Raw genomic sequence first — 16,449 nt, 5'->3', positions numbered from 1 at the left:
TCCCTCATTAAAATGCAAATAAATTTATAATATTTTTGACATGCGTTTTTTTGAATTTCGTTGTTGTTATTCCGTCTCTCACTGTTCAAATAAACCTACCATTGAAATTATAGACTGATCATTTCTTTGTCAGTGGGCTAACGTACAAAATCAGCAGGGGATAAAATACTTTTTTCCCTCACTGTAAGGAGCAATGCTCCTTGCACGGCGGTTATACCAATATTTTTTTTAAATTCTCAAAGTTCAGGGAAAATTAAGTGCAGAACCAAACTTAATCTGATGGATGTCTGCGTATCCATTAGTGACCTTGGCCGAGACCATCAGCTCAGCGCTCTGAAACTCCAAGCCACCCGTCCACCTCGCCATCGTGAAAACAAAAAATCTTAACATTTACCGCATTGTCCAGATTGTGAGACACTCCGGCAAGTAGGACGCACCCCTAGACGTGTGGCTGGGTATCAATAAAAAAAATCAATAAAGTTCGAACAAATGTGGTCTCATCTTCTTGGTTCTTTCGGTAAAGTCACGTAGAAGGGCAATAAGACGTCTGTCTTCCCGACAGACATGTTCATCACCTGAGGACGGCTGCTTGCGTTGTGGCCGAAACGTCGTGAGAATTATTTTATTATGTTGTATTTTTATTATTTTATTATTTCCCTTCTACGTGACTTTACCGAAAGAACCAAGAAGATGAATCCCTGCGGTCACGAAAGAAGCTTTAAATCGAAATGTGGTCTCACACGCGCACACGGCGGCGACACGTTTGTGCACAGCCAATGGCAGTTTCTCATGAACACGCGTGGCAATACGGGACGCACGAAACGCGCCCAACAGGCCACGTGATCTCATCTCAGATGTGTCTGTTTACAAGCGCAGGTCGGAGTGGACCAGCTGCAGAGCTCCGGGGTCGCAGGTGCTCGAGTCAGACGGAATGAGGATCAAAGCCCTTTCAAGTTGAGAGAGAAAGCACAGCACAGCGGAGCCACGCAGCGCTTTCACAGTCGCCGTGGTCAGAGCGATAACATGGCTTTTTTTTAATGTCATGAAGGTGCTAAAATGCATACCGTATATTCTTGGTTCTTTCGGTAAAGTCACGTAGAAGGGAAATAATAAAATAATGAAATAATGACACTATTAAAACAATAAAATTCTCACTGAGAATTTTCTTGTTTTTATTTTTTTTATTATTTCCCTTCTACGTGACTTTATCGAAAGAACCAAGAATACGAATCCCTGCAGTCACGAAAGCTTCAAATCAAAATGCATACCGTATATTTAAAGAAACTACCTTCGATGTATGTGAGGATTTGGAATCCAGTATTTTAATTTATTATATATATTTCAGCGCCAGCAGAACACCGTGAAAAGTACCGTCTTGCTTGTGAGAAACGTTTTTTAGGTTTTTGGAGTATCTTTAGCGAGGCTGAACGTGCGTTTGGCGCCGTCTCGCCAGAGCAGCTGCGTCAGAGGTCGCAAACGGGTTTTGATTCCTTACCCGTACCCGTACCCGGCCGCACCAGGGTCGCAAACGGGTACCCGTACCCTACCCGATACCCAGCTACCCATACCCGGCCGGGTATCGGGTAGGGTACGGGTACCCGATTGCGACCTCTGGGATGAAGCCATGCTGCAGGCGCGGGTGGGTTGATTCTAGGAACTTGAATTGTGAGAAGAGACAAGACGTTGGGAAATGAGTGACAAACGGTTACTCACCAGTGACTCACGGTCTACCCGTACCCGTACCCGGCCGCATCAGGGTCGCAAACGGGTACCCGTACCCGGCCGGGTACGGGTAGCCGGGTATCGGGTAGGGTACGAGTATCGGGTACCCGATTGCAACATCTGAGCTGCGTACATCGAGGAAGGCTTTAGCTTACGCAGGGCTTCATCCGTGGGCTGCGTTTGGTCAGCAAGGAATAGGGCACGGAGACCATCTCTCACCGCCTCAACAGCAGTGCGATAATCATGATGATGATGATGATCATTCGAAATATTATTGTAATTTTGCCGGCCGTCAATAGGCGTCTCTAGAAAGCAATTACAACCAAGAAATTCCTTGAACGTTGTCGTCCACTCTGCTCAAGTAACCCCCCCCCCCTGATCAACAAAAAACAACTTGGAACATGTTTTCCGAATTTATTTTAGTGTATTGCTCATCTTTACGATAATGTTTGGCTTCTCAATTCAGAAGCACGATTGCAAACATTTTTGATGAATTTAAATTACAGCTGAGACGAGAAATCAATTTAGTTTAATAATCGATGCAAAAGTTACTCCTGTTTTTGTGTTCAACTACCTGAAGGCAGGCAACCCCCGATACCACACCCAGCATGACGTGGATGATGATGATGATGATGCTGCCAATGATGTCACGTCAAGTGGTAGACACGGGAACAGAAGGGACAACTAGCAGAGTAGGTATACCGATCATTATAATCGTCAGGGTAGTCGATGACTTCAGAATCAGAAGAGTGATTTATACTGGAAGAATCCGATGAACTATAAAGCTCTTGTTCTTGGTTTTTTCGGTAAAGTCACGTAGAAGGGAAATAAAAAAAATTATAATAAAAATGACATAATAAGATAAAATTCTCACGAGGACGGCTGCTTGCGTTGTGGCCGAAACGTCGTGAGAATTGTATCTTATTGTTTTCTTTTTATTATTTTATTATTTCCCTTCTACATGACTTTACCGAAAGAACCAAGAATATGAATCCATGGAGTCACGAAAGCTTTAAGACGAAATATAAAGCTCTTTTTCGGAGATGTCCAGTGAAATAAATAAATTATCGGATATCCCGGCTCTAAACATCAAGAGTAGTCTTGATTTGAAGCCTTCCGCCTGAGGACGACCGCTTGCTTGTGTTGCGATCGAAACGTCGAGATAAATAATGTTTTGTTTTATTTTTATACCTACGTGACTTTACCGAAATAACCAAAGAGTATCAAGAGTAGTACGATTATGGTTAATTCAGCTGCACGATATCGTCTTCAATGACAAGCCTGTGTCTGTTGGCAGTAAAAAACACATTGATGGCACGGACACATTTTTCCTTGGCAGTTTGGGCCTTGACACAGGTACATGATGCTTTCACTCGCTGTGGAATTAGGAGGCCTTTTTTTTTAAATATTTCCAGGGCAGCAGGTAGTGCGTGAATCTTTAAACGTTTTTTGGTTTGGCCATGTTTGTTTGTTGTAGTACGGAGTTAGACTGATGGCCTTAATTTAAGTTGTCTTGTGGTTGTTGTTTTTGTTTGACTTGCATCCCACTGGGATTTATGCACACAGCGTTGGTGTACTGTGCTTTTTCTGAAATATTTAGCTGTCTTTTCTTGGATTTTCTGTTTGTACATAGTCACATAGTCACTTTAAGATGTTTTCTTGTTGATGTTTTTGTTTTTTGTTTGTTGCGGTTGCACCCGATTCAAGAGCGGAATGGCTCACAGGGCTATACCTAATAAATGAAACTGAAACATCCCCTGTAAATGACTGCTCCGTTAGCGATGGCATAGCAGGGGGTCAAACCCATCCCACCCGTGTTGCAGAAGCGTATTCTCTTTTATGCAGCCAAAAAAATATTCAAAGAAGCCTAACGCCACCACGCCTGTCTTATTTTAAGTTCATTGTACAAAAAATAAAGTCAATGAAATGCCAACCAGCTGGGGTAAATAAAAAAAATCTATTATTGAGCCAACTGACCGGATGATTCCATGAATAAATAAAGCAAAACATTTCAATCGTGTACATATTTTATGGTCTTTGACATTAATATTACTTTGACACTATGGATCGCTTCTCTATTTTATTACACGCTTTTATTTAACTCACTCTGTTGTTGTCGTTGATGTTGTTGTATCCTCAAATCTTGTAACTCAATTTTAACCCACTTCCCAATGTGGTATCGACTGCAAAGTTGGTATACTTTTTGTCATACTGATGACAATACTATATTCTATCATAAAAATAACAACAAAATATTTACAAACAATATTTTTCATATGTTATGTTTCGGCTTGGGTCTAATTGTCCACGGTAAACTGACGTTACCTGTAATTGGCCACGGTCCCTTACGTTATGGCAATCTTCGAGGCCACTTGCTGGAGTCGTGGAGTTCTTCCATTACTAGTACGATACATTTCATGAAAGCGTGTTTTTAAAAAAGTTTGTTTTTTAATATTACTTATTCAATCATATTTCTCTCATGGTTAAAAGTGACAAAACGTTTTCCGGCTGGCTCCCTTTGCGCGGCGCTCACGTAGGAAATAGGGAATAACTAGGCGGCCTCTACATACTGATGAAACGGTTAAGAAGGGATCGCTGATAGTAACCCGCGCTTGAAAACAGATTAATTTGATTCAATTTGGTAGTTTTCCATTGCGACAAAAAAAACCCACACACAGCGCCGCATGTTAAATGACGTAAACGCAATGGACATTGGCCATTACCGAGGCGGAACAATTTGTCACTTTGCATGCAAACCTAATTCCTTTGATTGCTCAGAGTGGCAAGGTATGGATGATGGTCTGCTGTTACAAATGTGCTTTAAGTCAAAGGCTGATCCGATCGTGACCCAACAGAGCAAACGCTTATCTTTTGCGGACGCCGGCTGCGTTATAGCAAGATTACTCGTTTGGTCATAACACAAGGATAAATGAGATGTTGCATTTATAGAGAAAACAACAGCAGTACAAACCAAATCACCGTTATTTGTTAATATACAATAATGGGAATGTAAGCGCAAACAAGGGAGGAAATTACAAACGTATCCAGCCGGTGCGTGCGGAGATTTTCCAATGACGGTTGTGAGTGGCTGCTTAGGGTTTATATTTCTACACATTAGGTTTTGAAAAGCGAAATAGGCATCGATGCACGTGTCCACGTTCATTCTAGGAAATGTTCAAGTTTAAACGACGGTAATCTCTATGTAAAAAAGGGAAATTTGTGATTATAAGTGTCTGTTCAAAATGTTTAGCGTACTTCCCGACATGCAACAAACTTGAAATTTGCAATGTGGGTACTTTCCAAACTGTACACCATGCAAAAATTATAAAAACACACTTTTGTGGGTTTTTTTAGGGGGGGGGGGGGCTCAATAATGCATATTTTTGCACGGCAAGTGAGCTGTGACGTCACATCTGTCATGTGACCCGTGTGCGGAATTGTAACGGAGTGTGCCTGCTGATTGCGGGTAAAGTGAAATACAACAAAAGTGTTGCAGGTCTAAGGCGTTCTTCGTGCAGCATTGCTGCTTTATTATTTCAGTCGTTTACTGCCGTACGCACCCTGAAAGTTGTGTGTGCCTGCAGCAAGCGCGTGTATGTGTACCTATGGTTAGCGCGCTGCGCTATGAACCCGGCCACCCGAGTTCGATTCCCGGTCACGACCACCACCAGTGACGATTATTTGAACAGGTCCTGGGCCTCCCCTAGGTCGACTCAGCCTCAAACGAGTCACTGGTGTGGTGTGTGAACATCGCCACTGGGGAGACAAAGGCGGCCGGGCGTGGTGAATCCAAGTCCCGGGCGAAGCCGGGTACTTCCTGCTAGTCTATTATATAAAAAAAACCAGCGTTCAGTGGGTCCGTCATCTGTTTTATAAGATTCTTGCAGAAGGCCTGAATCTAAAAGTTATAGAAGGTGAACCCCCGCACCCCCTCTCAGATGTGGGGTTAAAACAGTTGATCCAACAGGTTTACAACAATTGTCGACTTAAAGCTATCGTGACTGCAGTAATTGTTATTCTTGGGTCTTTCGGTAAAGTCACGTAGATATGAAGACGACTGCTTGCGTTGCGATCGAAACGTCGTGGGTTTCTGTTATTTTTTTCTTTGAACCTATCTACGTGACTTTACCGAAAGCCCCAAGAATAACAATTTTCGACTCCCCCCCAAAAAAGACATTTATTTTGTATGCATTTATGCCTACACACCCTACATACAGTAGTCAGTAGTATCTACTACACACCCTACATACTATAGAGTCAGTAGTATCTACTACACACCCTACGCACAATAGTCAGTAGTGTCTACTACACACCCTACATACTATAGAGTCAGTAGTATCTACTACACACCCTACGCACAATAGTCAGTAGTATCTACTACACACCCTATATACAATAGAGTCAGTAGTATCTACTACACACCCTACATACTATAGAGTCAGTAGTATCTACTACACACCCTACATACTATAGAGTCAGTAGTATCTACTACACACCCTACATACAACAGAGTCAGTAGTATCTACTACACACCCTACATACTATAGAGTCAGTAGTATCACTACACACCCTACACACTATAGAGTCAGTAGTATCGACTACACACCCTACATACTATAGAGTCAGTAGTATCTACTACACACCCTACATACTATAGAGTCAGTAGTATCTACTACACACCCTACATACTATAGAGTCAGTAGTATCTACTACACACCCTACATACAATAGAGTCAGTAGTATCTACTACACACCCTACACACTATAGAGTCAGTAGTATCTACTACACACCCTACATACAATAGAGTCAGTAGTATCGACTACACACCCTACATACTATAGAGTCAGTAGTATCTACTACACACCCTACATACAACAGAGTCAGTAGTATCACTACACACCCTACATACTATAGAGTCAGTAGTATCTACTACACACCCTACATACAACAGAGTCAGTAGTGTCTACTACACACCCTACACACAATAGAGTCAGTAGTATCTACTACACACCCTACACACAATAGAGTCAGTAGTATCTACTACACACCCTACATACTATAGAGTCAGTAGTATCCACTACACACCCTACACACAATAGAGTCAGTAGTATCTACTACACACCCTACATACAACAGAGTCAGTAGTATCCACTACACACCCTACACACAATAGAGTCAGTAGATACTACACACCCTACATACAATAGTCAGTAGTATATACTACACACCCTACATACAACAGAGTCAGTAGTATATACTACACACCCTACACACAATAGAGTCAGTAGTGTCTACTACACACCCTACATACTATAGAGTCAGTAGTGTCTACTACACACCCTACATACAATAGTCAGTAGTATATACTACACACCCTACATACAACAGAGTCAGTAGTAACTACTACACACCCTACATACAACAGAGTCAGTAGTGTCTACTACACACCCTACATACTATAGAGTCAGTAGTATCTACTACACACCCTACATACAACAGAGTCAGTAGTATCTACTACACACCCTACATACAACAGAATCAGTAGTATCCACTACACACCCTACATACTTTAGAGTCAGTAGTATCTACTACACACCCTACACACAATAGAGTCAGTAGTATCTACTACACACCCTACACACAACAGAGTCAGTAGTTTTCACTACACACCCTACACACAATAGAGATAGTAGTATATACTACACACCCTACACACAATAGAGTCAGTAGTATATACTACACACCCTACACACTACCCGTACCCGGCCGGGTACGGGTAGCCGGGTATCGGGTAGGGTACGGGTATCGGGTACCCGGTTGCGACCTCTGGCAAGCAGGCAGAATATCAACAAAAACAAGGCAGACAATATCGATGGCTCGGGGAATTTCTCCTGCTACTCTGTGGACCTTTGATAGGTTGTTTTTTTTGCTGTTGGAGCCTCTGACATTAACACTGAAAGCTACGAAATCATAATCACGGTCTCACGCGAATTGGGCAAATTATAGAGAGCCACGGTTATGAAACACAAAGGTAGTGAATGTCACACTTTCTTTTGTTTCCTTCAACTAGAATTTGTATTCACACCTCTGTGACAGATCTTAACTCCTACTACTCCTACTGCAGTAATTGCAGTGCTGTGTACATTAACTATGACTGAAATTACGTCATTACGGTTGACAGTAATAATTACCACATTTAAATGCAATAGCAAATAACTTATACGTGTGCAGTCTGAAATTACAACTATTTGCAGTGATGATTACCATTTGCATTTGACCTGGTTCACGTGTTTTGTTTTCATTGTAAATCTTCAAAGCAAAATGTTTAATGTTCTAGCAATATTCAATTTCAAAGTGTCGCAACATGTCCAATCGCTCTCTTTTAGACAATAACTGCCTAAATCTGTCTCTATTTCTCCGAACTGTTATACTACTTTTACAAAAAAAGGTACGCCTCAAATTTCCTGTCTGGCTGCTGGCTGGGCTACTTTCTGTCCCAGAAATACAACTATGTTGTTAAATCTTGACGTCAAGCTTTCGTGGCCGCGAGCCGTTGCCATGAAAACTCGCTGGGTAAATGGCTACACAGGATTTTTCCTCGTAACAAATAAATATTGAATTGAAGTGAAACGGCCGAAGAAATAATTCGGAAGATATTTAAAAATAACTAGCAGGAAGTATCCGGCTTTGCCGGGGAGGAAAACATATGTATCAAACTTGTACTCTCTTAAAGCACAAACATAACATATACATACATAAATGCTAATACTAAAACAGTGTTTCCTGAGCCCGTGCTGCTGCATAAACTGTGCAGTCTCTGGCTTGTCTTGATGCAATCTTTCTCTGGAGTTTCCTTAGCCCGTGCTGCTGCATTATCTGTGCAGTCTCTGGCTTGTCTTGATGTACCCTGATCTGGAGTTTCCTCTGCCCGTGCTGCTGCATTATCTGTGCAATCTTTGGCTTGTCTTGATGCAATCTTTCTCTGGAGTTTCCTTAGCCCGTGCTGCTGCAGACACTGTGCAGTCTCTGGCTTGTCTTGATGTACCCTGATCTCGAGTTTCCTCTGCCTGTGCTGCTGCAGGAACTCTGCAGTCTCTGGCTTGTCTTGATGTACCCTGATCTCGAGTTTCCTCTGCCTGTGCTGCTGCAGGAGCTGTGCATTTCAGGCTTGTCTTGATGCACGCCCTTCAGGAGTTTCTTCAGCGCTTGATGCTGAGGTGCGTTCGTTTGTTTGCTGTTGAGACGAAATTTTCCTAGTTTACATTGGACTAAGGGCCGAGAAAATATCAAGTGTTCATCCGGGGGCTAAGTTTATTGTAGGGTCTACTTTTTGTTAAATTAAAACCCAATAGTTCGTCCGTTAAAAGTGTTACCAGGATGGCAAAAAAAACCAAATACAAAGATCCCTCGTATAGCCTTAATAGACTGTTGGGGCAAGTGCTCTTGGCGAGCACCAATAAAGGCCGGCACGGTACACGATGGGGTGGGTGGCTAGCACAACGCCCGGCCGCCTTTGTCTCCCCAGTGAGGCTGACTCGACTAGGGGAGGCCCAGGACCAGTTCAGATAATCGTCGCTGGAATTGGCCGTGAGTGAGAATTGAACTCTGGTCGCCGGGACTAAACATGCTCTTTATAGATAAGACTAGCTTTACTACCAGGCTTCGCCCGGGACTTGGATTCTCGACGCCCGGCCGTCTTTGTCTCCCCAGTGGCGATGTTCACACCACGGTTACTCGTTTGAGGCTGAGTCGACCTAGGGGAGGCCCAGGACCGGTTCAAATGATCGTCACAGGTGGTGGTAGTAAGTGGGAATCGAACTCGGGTCGCCGAGTTCATAGCGCAGCGCACTAACCACGACACTACCGCTCGCCCCACACACGCGCCCCCCGTCCATAGGTACACATACACGCGCTCACCACTCACCCTCAACACTCACCCTCACCACTCACCACTCACCCTCACCACTCATCCTCACCAATGACACGCTCACCAATCACCACTCACCACTCACCCTCAACACTCACCCTCACCACTCACCACTCACCCTCACCATTCACCCTCAGCACTCTCCCTCACCACTCTCCCTCACCACTCATCCTCACCAATGACACGCTCACCAATCACCACTCACCACTCACCCTCACCACTCACCACTCACCCTCACCATTGACCCTCACCACTCTCCCTCACCACTCTCCCTCACCACTCATCCTCACCAATCACACCCTCACCAATCACCACTCACCCTCAACACTCACCCTCACCACTCACCCTCACCACTCACCCTCACCACTCTCCCTCACCACTCTCCCTCACCACTCTCCCTCACCACTCATCCTCACCAATCACACCCTCACCATCACCACTCACCCTCAACACTCACCCTCACCACTCACCCTCACCACTCACCGTCACCACTCAACCTCCCCTCACCACTCACTAATCACCACTCACAATCGCCACTCACAACCGCCCTCACCATTATATTTTTGCCCCAGTCAACGCCGGATATTTCCCATTCGTAGCAGTTTATATCAACTCTATAACCAACTTATATTAAACAGGAAGCGCGATAGTAAAGTAATTTACAACCTTCGATTAGTCCTTTGTGCGATTCAAAGAATCGATTCCTGGCATGTTGGGGGTTTACATTTTGAATGATAGAGTTTCATTTTCATTGTTTTTTTATTTTTTCAGGAGTTTTTAATTACATTTTTGCCCCGGTCAACGCCGGATATTTCCCGTTCGTAGCAGTTTATATCGACTTTAAGCAACTTATAGTAAACGGGAATCGTCCGAATGTAAAGGAATCTACAACCTTCGATTCCTTCGCGCGATTCAGAGAATCGATTCTTGGCGCATCGGGTTTAAAAGTAATTACACAGTTGTTTTTTCATTGGTATGTAATGTTTGAAAGTTTTCATAAGATTTTAAATGTATTTTCCCCCCGGGCAACGCTGGGTATATCGAGTTTATACCACAAATGCGTGCGCATATTTTTAACGGGAATTAAAAATGGCGTCCACCCGGCAGCGAATGCGTCGCTACCCGTTGCCAGGGGCAACCGCCGTCCAATGAAACTGCGTATGGTCCGGCGACACACAGACAAACAGACAGACAGACAGATTTGCGATTTTATATATATAGATTATAGATGAGACGGATTGCGACACCCATGAGGTGAGAATAACGAATACAGATGATTGACAGGTTCATTTAAAATTGCTCTTCACTTTTCAAAGTCATAGTAATGTAATTATTTCACCGGAATACTCTTTAACATCTGATCATATATATTTTTTAAAAATTCACAATACATGTATGATACCCTTTGGTTCTTTCGGTAGTGACGTAGGTATAAAATAAACTAAAATAAATCACGACGTTTCGATCGCAACACAAGCGGTCGTCCTCAGGCGGAAACAATATAATCCAGCAGTGGAACTGCTGAACACGTATGACAGCGTATTTCTTTTAGTGCTCCAAATGCACGATTGTGAGAAGAGTATGAAAATCATAGCTGTTTATTATTTTCCGTTGCAGAGCAAAGGGCAACCCCCCCTCCAGCGGAAGGGTTGTTAACAATGCATCGAATCGTGTTGATGATATTTATTAAGCCTGGAATGGTGCGGTGTAGGAGTGATGATGGTTTACACTTGCTTGTTGTGTAATGGGTTCACGTGGTCTATGTAGCCAATAGTGGCCGCTGTATCCACCACAATGTCACTACAGCAAGTATTGAACTGTGGGGTTTGGGGTATGTGGTGGATAACAGTGAGTGACTCTGGGTTACCACGAAATCATTTTTCACAATACCACATTTCACAATGTGACGATTACCACGATATCAGTTCCCCTTAACTCTGTAATTGTATTTTAACTTGTTTATCAGCTTCTTATTGTGCTTTCATGGAATTCAAGGGACAAAAAAGATTGCTTAATGTTCTTTAACAGCAGTTCACTCAACGCAAACCTGACATAGGTCTTATAAACGTTGCAACTTCACAATCTGAAATGCGTATAATGCGTATTTTGCAAGAAAATATGACCACCATATCGTTACTTTAAACATATTTGGAAACAGTACAAAGCTTTGTTTTAGAATTATTATAATTATGGAGATTAATTGTAGCTATATCCTTCACATGTTATTTGGGTCTTTCGGTAAAGCCACGTATATAGAAAAAATATAAAACAAATATAACGACGTTTCGATCAGAACACAAGCAATCACCACGATTGCTTGTGTTACGATCGAAACGTCGTGATATTTATTATTACTTTTTTCTATCTACGTGGCTTTACGAAAGACGCAAAAAATATTAATTCCTGCAGTCATGAAAGCTTTAAATCAAGATTCATCCTTAACATGCCTTAAAACAATATTTGAAACAATTAAATGAGCAATTATAAGCACCATATCAGCGAAATACAGCAATGCAAATGATACGTTTTCGTGGATATCGGAGTGTCGCCGCATCGAGGCAACCCTCATTCGCGACTTGCAAGGCTTTGCCTGTGTCGCTGTTGTCCTATCGTGCCACGGTAATGGTGAGACATCTTGGCAAGAAGCGAGAAGAATATCGTTTGGTGCGTGATGCTACAGCGCAACCATGCGACCCACAGAAGTCGGTGCAGCCAGCGGACCGCGTCTGTCATGTTGAAGCGTGGACCTCTGAAGGTGCTCACGTGAAAGTAAGGCAGCGACTGGCTTCCGTAACATGTGAGATTTTTCAGTTTCATGTATTTGGTATAGCCCTGTGAGCCATTCGGCTCTTGAATCGGGTGCAACCGCAACAAACAAAAAATTAAAACATGAACAAGAAAACATCTTAAAGTGACTATGCGCAAACAGAAAAATCCAGGAAAAAACAGTAAAAATATTCCAGAAAAGGCACCGTACACCAACGCTGTGTGCAAAAATCCCAGTGGGATGCAAGTCAAACAACAACAACAACAACCACAAGACAACTTTGATTAAAGCCATCAGTCTAACTCCGTACTACAACAAACAAACATGGCCAAACCAAAAAACTTTTCGAAATCACCAAAATAAAGCCATAAAAGCAATGTTCATTATCCCCTGCACATCACATGTATCACGCACCCTGAATAACTGATAATATATATGGTTGTTGGTTAATTAAATTAATATGTTTGAGAAAACTCACTTGCTTCTATGGCTGGTTGATGCTCTAATCTAAACTATTAGTAACCGTAATCATAGGGGTTTTCCCCTTTTATCTGGCAACAAAACTGAAACCTTTTTACAAGGATTCATGTCTGCATTAACCACAATACTTGCAGTCAAAATGCAAACAAAAACACACTGTGATAATATATGCATTGTCCTTGAAACTGATTGGTCCACACCAAGGGACGGCTTTCTTTTGAGCCTCGACCCAATTAGTGTTCGACCAGAGGACGCCAATAGGCGTACAGCTCAAAGACAATGTCACTATCAAAGTAATGAGGGCTCGGGGTGAGCATCTACATCATTAGACATCCTTTGCCAGTACCAAAATATAATAATATGATTTTTCCCCTTTTTTCTGCCAACAAAGCTTAAACCTTTTTACAAGGATTCATGTCTGCAAAAGGGGATAACCCTATTATTATATTTTGGTACTGGCAAAGGAGGTCTAATGATGTAGAACCTCGTCACAATATGTGCTCCGTTATCAGAACTCACGAAAGGGAATGATGGACAAAGATGTGGGTAAATGAGATGCATACACATGCAACTTAGTACTCAACGAGGGCGGTGATGTGGCCTCCGTCCGAAACACCTTCGCCACTTACTGCCGAGTGTTCGTGGTGCGGATTCCAACGGCCACCCCGGTAATCACTGCGCTGTGTGGTAACCGTAAAAAAGAACTACGCGCTGTCTGCTTCAAAGTGGACGGTAAAGATCCCGTGACGCCTTTCACAAGCGTGGCCCATTACGTTCCACCGGCGTTACGGTTATTTTTTTTTATTTTGTTTACCAATTTGTGGTTAGGGGCCGTCCATAAATGACGTCACGCGATTTTGGACGATTTTGACCCCCCCCTTGTCACACGGCGTCACAAAGCTCTGCCCCCCTCCCCAAAAAAAAATAAACCATGCTTCAAATCGCTTTAAACTATTGTCATTGTAGTGCGTATTTAATGTGGCGCTGCACTCTGATGTTGTAGGAGAAAACATTTATTTAAAAGTCTATTTAATTAAGTAGAAGGTGTTGGCTATATTTATTTAAAGTTGCGCATTTTGATGTGACGTTACATTTCTCAAACCTCCCCCCCTCGTCACACATCGTCACAAATGTCCATAGGTGGGACAAAGTCATTGTTATGCAAGTCCAAGTCGAGTCGCAAGTCATCAAATTCATGACTCGAGTCTGACTCGAGTCCAAGTCACATGACTCGAGTCCACATCTCATAGGTGGGACAAAGTCATTGTTATGCAAGTCCAAGTCGAGTCGCAAGTCATCAAATTCATGACTCGAGTCTGACTCGAGTCCAAGTCACATGACTCGAGTCCACACCTCTGCAAATGTCTGACCCCCCCCCCCCTAGGTTCGTGACGTCATTTATGGACGGCCCCTTATTCACTCCAGTACAAAGAAATAATGGCTTAATTTACACACATATACGCCGCATCTGATCGCGTGTTCAACAAGTTCGCTAAACAATTCGAGAAATCTGTCAGAAGCGTTACAACGGCGGACAGAATGTGTGTGTGTGTGTACCCACGATGGATAATTATTGAAGGCAGGACCTGGATCAAAGTGAACGTTTGAAAAAAGTTATTACACGTGCAGTCCTGTACTGAAAACGTTGCCTTTTGACGATTGTTGTATGTTCTAGACCATATTTAAGACATATTACACGCGTGTAAAATATGTACGTAAACAATTGTTTACGTACATATCTACATAAAATGATATTATAAACACACTATCCTAAAAATACAGCACCATATTTTAACACTGAAGCAGTCACTAACTCGCAACAACTTGCAATCATAAGTGACAGAGTTAATTTCGGGTAAAATCACTGAAAATGGGATCAGATTTGGAATCAGCACCCTGAAATTAGTCTAAAACAGCTGCAAAAGTCCAGGCCAGAAAAAAATATTTAGTATTTTTGTTGACCAGCGTAATAACATTAACGATCGTGCATTATGCAATAGCGTGTACACACACACCAGTACAGCATACCATTTGTGTGTGTGCTTACATTGCCTGGGTTGTGACTACACAAACAGTCCCATAACCAATCTAGATTTGAAGTTTTCGTGACCGCATGGATCCATATTCTCTGGTTCTTTCGGTAAAGTCACGTAGGTAGAAAATAAAATAAATTAAATCAATAGTCTCACAACCATCATCATCATCAGCAGCAACAATGATTTTCACCTCCGATTAGCACTGTTGGCTTTCGTACGGTGCTAAAGAAGTTCTAAATAAACGTGTAAAATCCACTGCAATTGACAACCATGCACCACCACCACCATCCCCCCGCCACAAGTAAGCATGCCAACGTTGTGGCGACGTTGGCATGTGGTTTGAAACGTTAGACTAACGTTGGCCCAACGTTGAATGTTGACTTATCCCCCCCCTCTCTCTCTCCCTACCCCCCCCCCCCCACTGAGAGTGTTGACTGATGGGTGAGTCGAGGCTGTAACGTGGCACCATGAAGGGCACCACATTTACGTCCTTTAAGTGTCGCAATCTTAAACCCTCAATCCTCGTTAAGGGGGCCGTCCATAAATGACGTCATACACCTGGGGGGGGGGGTCAGACATTTGTGACGATGGGTGACAAGGGGGGGGGGTGGGGGGTTTGAGAGATGTGACGTCACATCAAAATGCACAACTTTAAATAAATATAGACAACACGTTCCACTTAATTAAATAGACTTTGGAATAAATGTTTTCTCCTACAACATCAGAGTGCAGCGCCACATTAAATACGCACTACAATGACAATAGTTTTAAGCGATTTGAAGCATGGTTTTTTTTGGGGGGGAAACAAAGCTTTATGACGTCATATTTGAGGGCTGGGGTCTGACTTTTTGTGACGTCGTGTGACAAAGGGGCGGGGGGGTCAAAAATCGTCCAAAATCGCGTGACGTCATTTATGGACGGCCCCTAGGCGTGTTAAGAGACGGACGATCTGATTACCGGGATGAACACGCATGCTGTACTGTGCATTCAAATATAAAAACCCAGATATCCCCATACAATTCACCCACTTTTTTTAAAACACACAAGATATAGTGTGTGGGATATGCGCACAGTACACAAACACTATACACATATTCGGTCACAGTTTCTATGATCACTGTTACATTGCTTTTATGGCTTTAATTTGGTGATTTCGAAAAAGTGTTTTGGTTTGGCCATGTTTTGTTTGTTGTAGTACGGAGTTAGACTGATGCCCTTAATCTAAATTGTCTTGTGGATGTTGTGGTCGTTGTTTGACTTGCATCCCACTGGGATTTTTGCACACAGAATTGGTGTACGATGCTTTTTCTGCAATATTTTGCTGTCTTTTCTTGGATTTTCTGTTTGCACATAGTCACAGTCGCTTTAAGATGTTTTCTTGTTCATGTTTTTGTTTGTTGCGGTTGCACCAGATTGAAGAGCCGAATGACTCACAGGGCTATACCTAATAAATGAAATACTGAAACATAATATATGTACACACACAGTACACACACAGACATTACACACGCATGGT

This window comes from Lampetra fluviatilis, chromosome 4, assembly GCF_964198595.1.
Source record: "Lampetra fluviatilis chromosome 4, kcLamFluv1.1, whole genome shotgun sequence".
NCBI lineage: Eukaryota > Metazoa > Chordata > Hyperoartia > Petromyzontiformes > Petromyzontidae > Lampetra > Lampetra fluviatilis.
Note: the sequence above shows the minus strand (reverse complement) of the source record.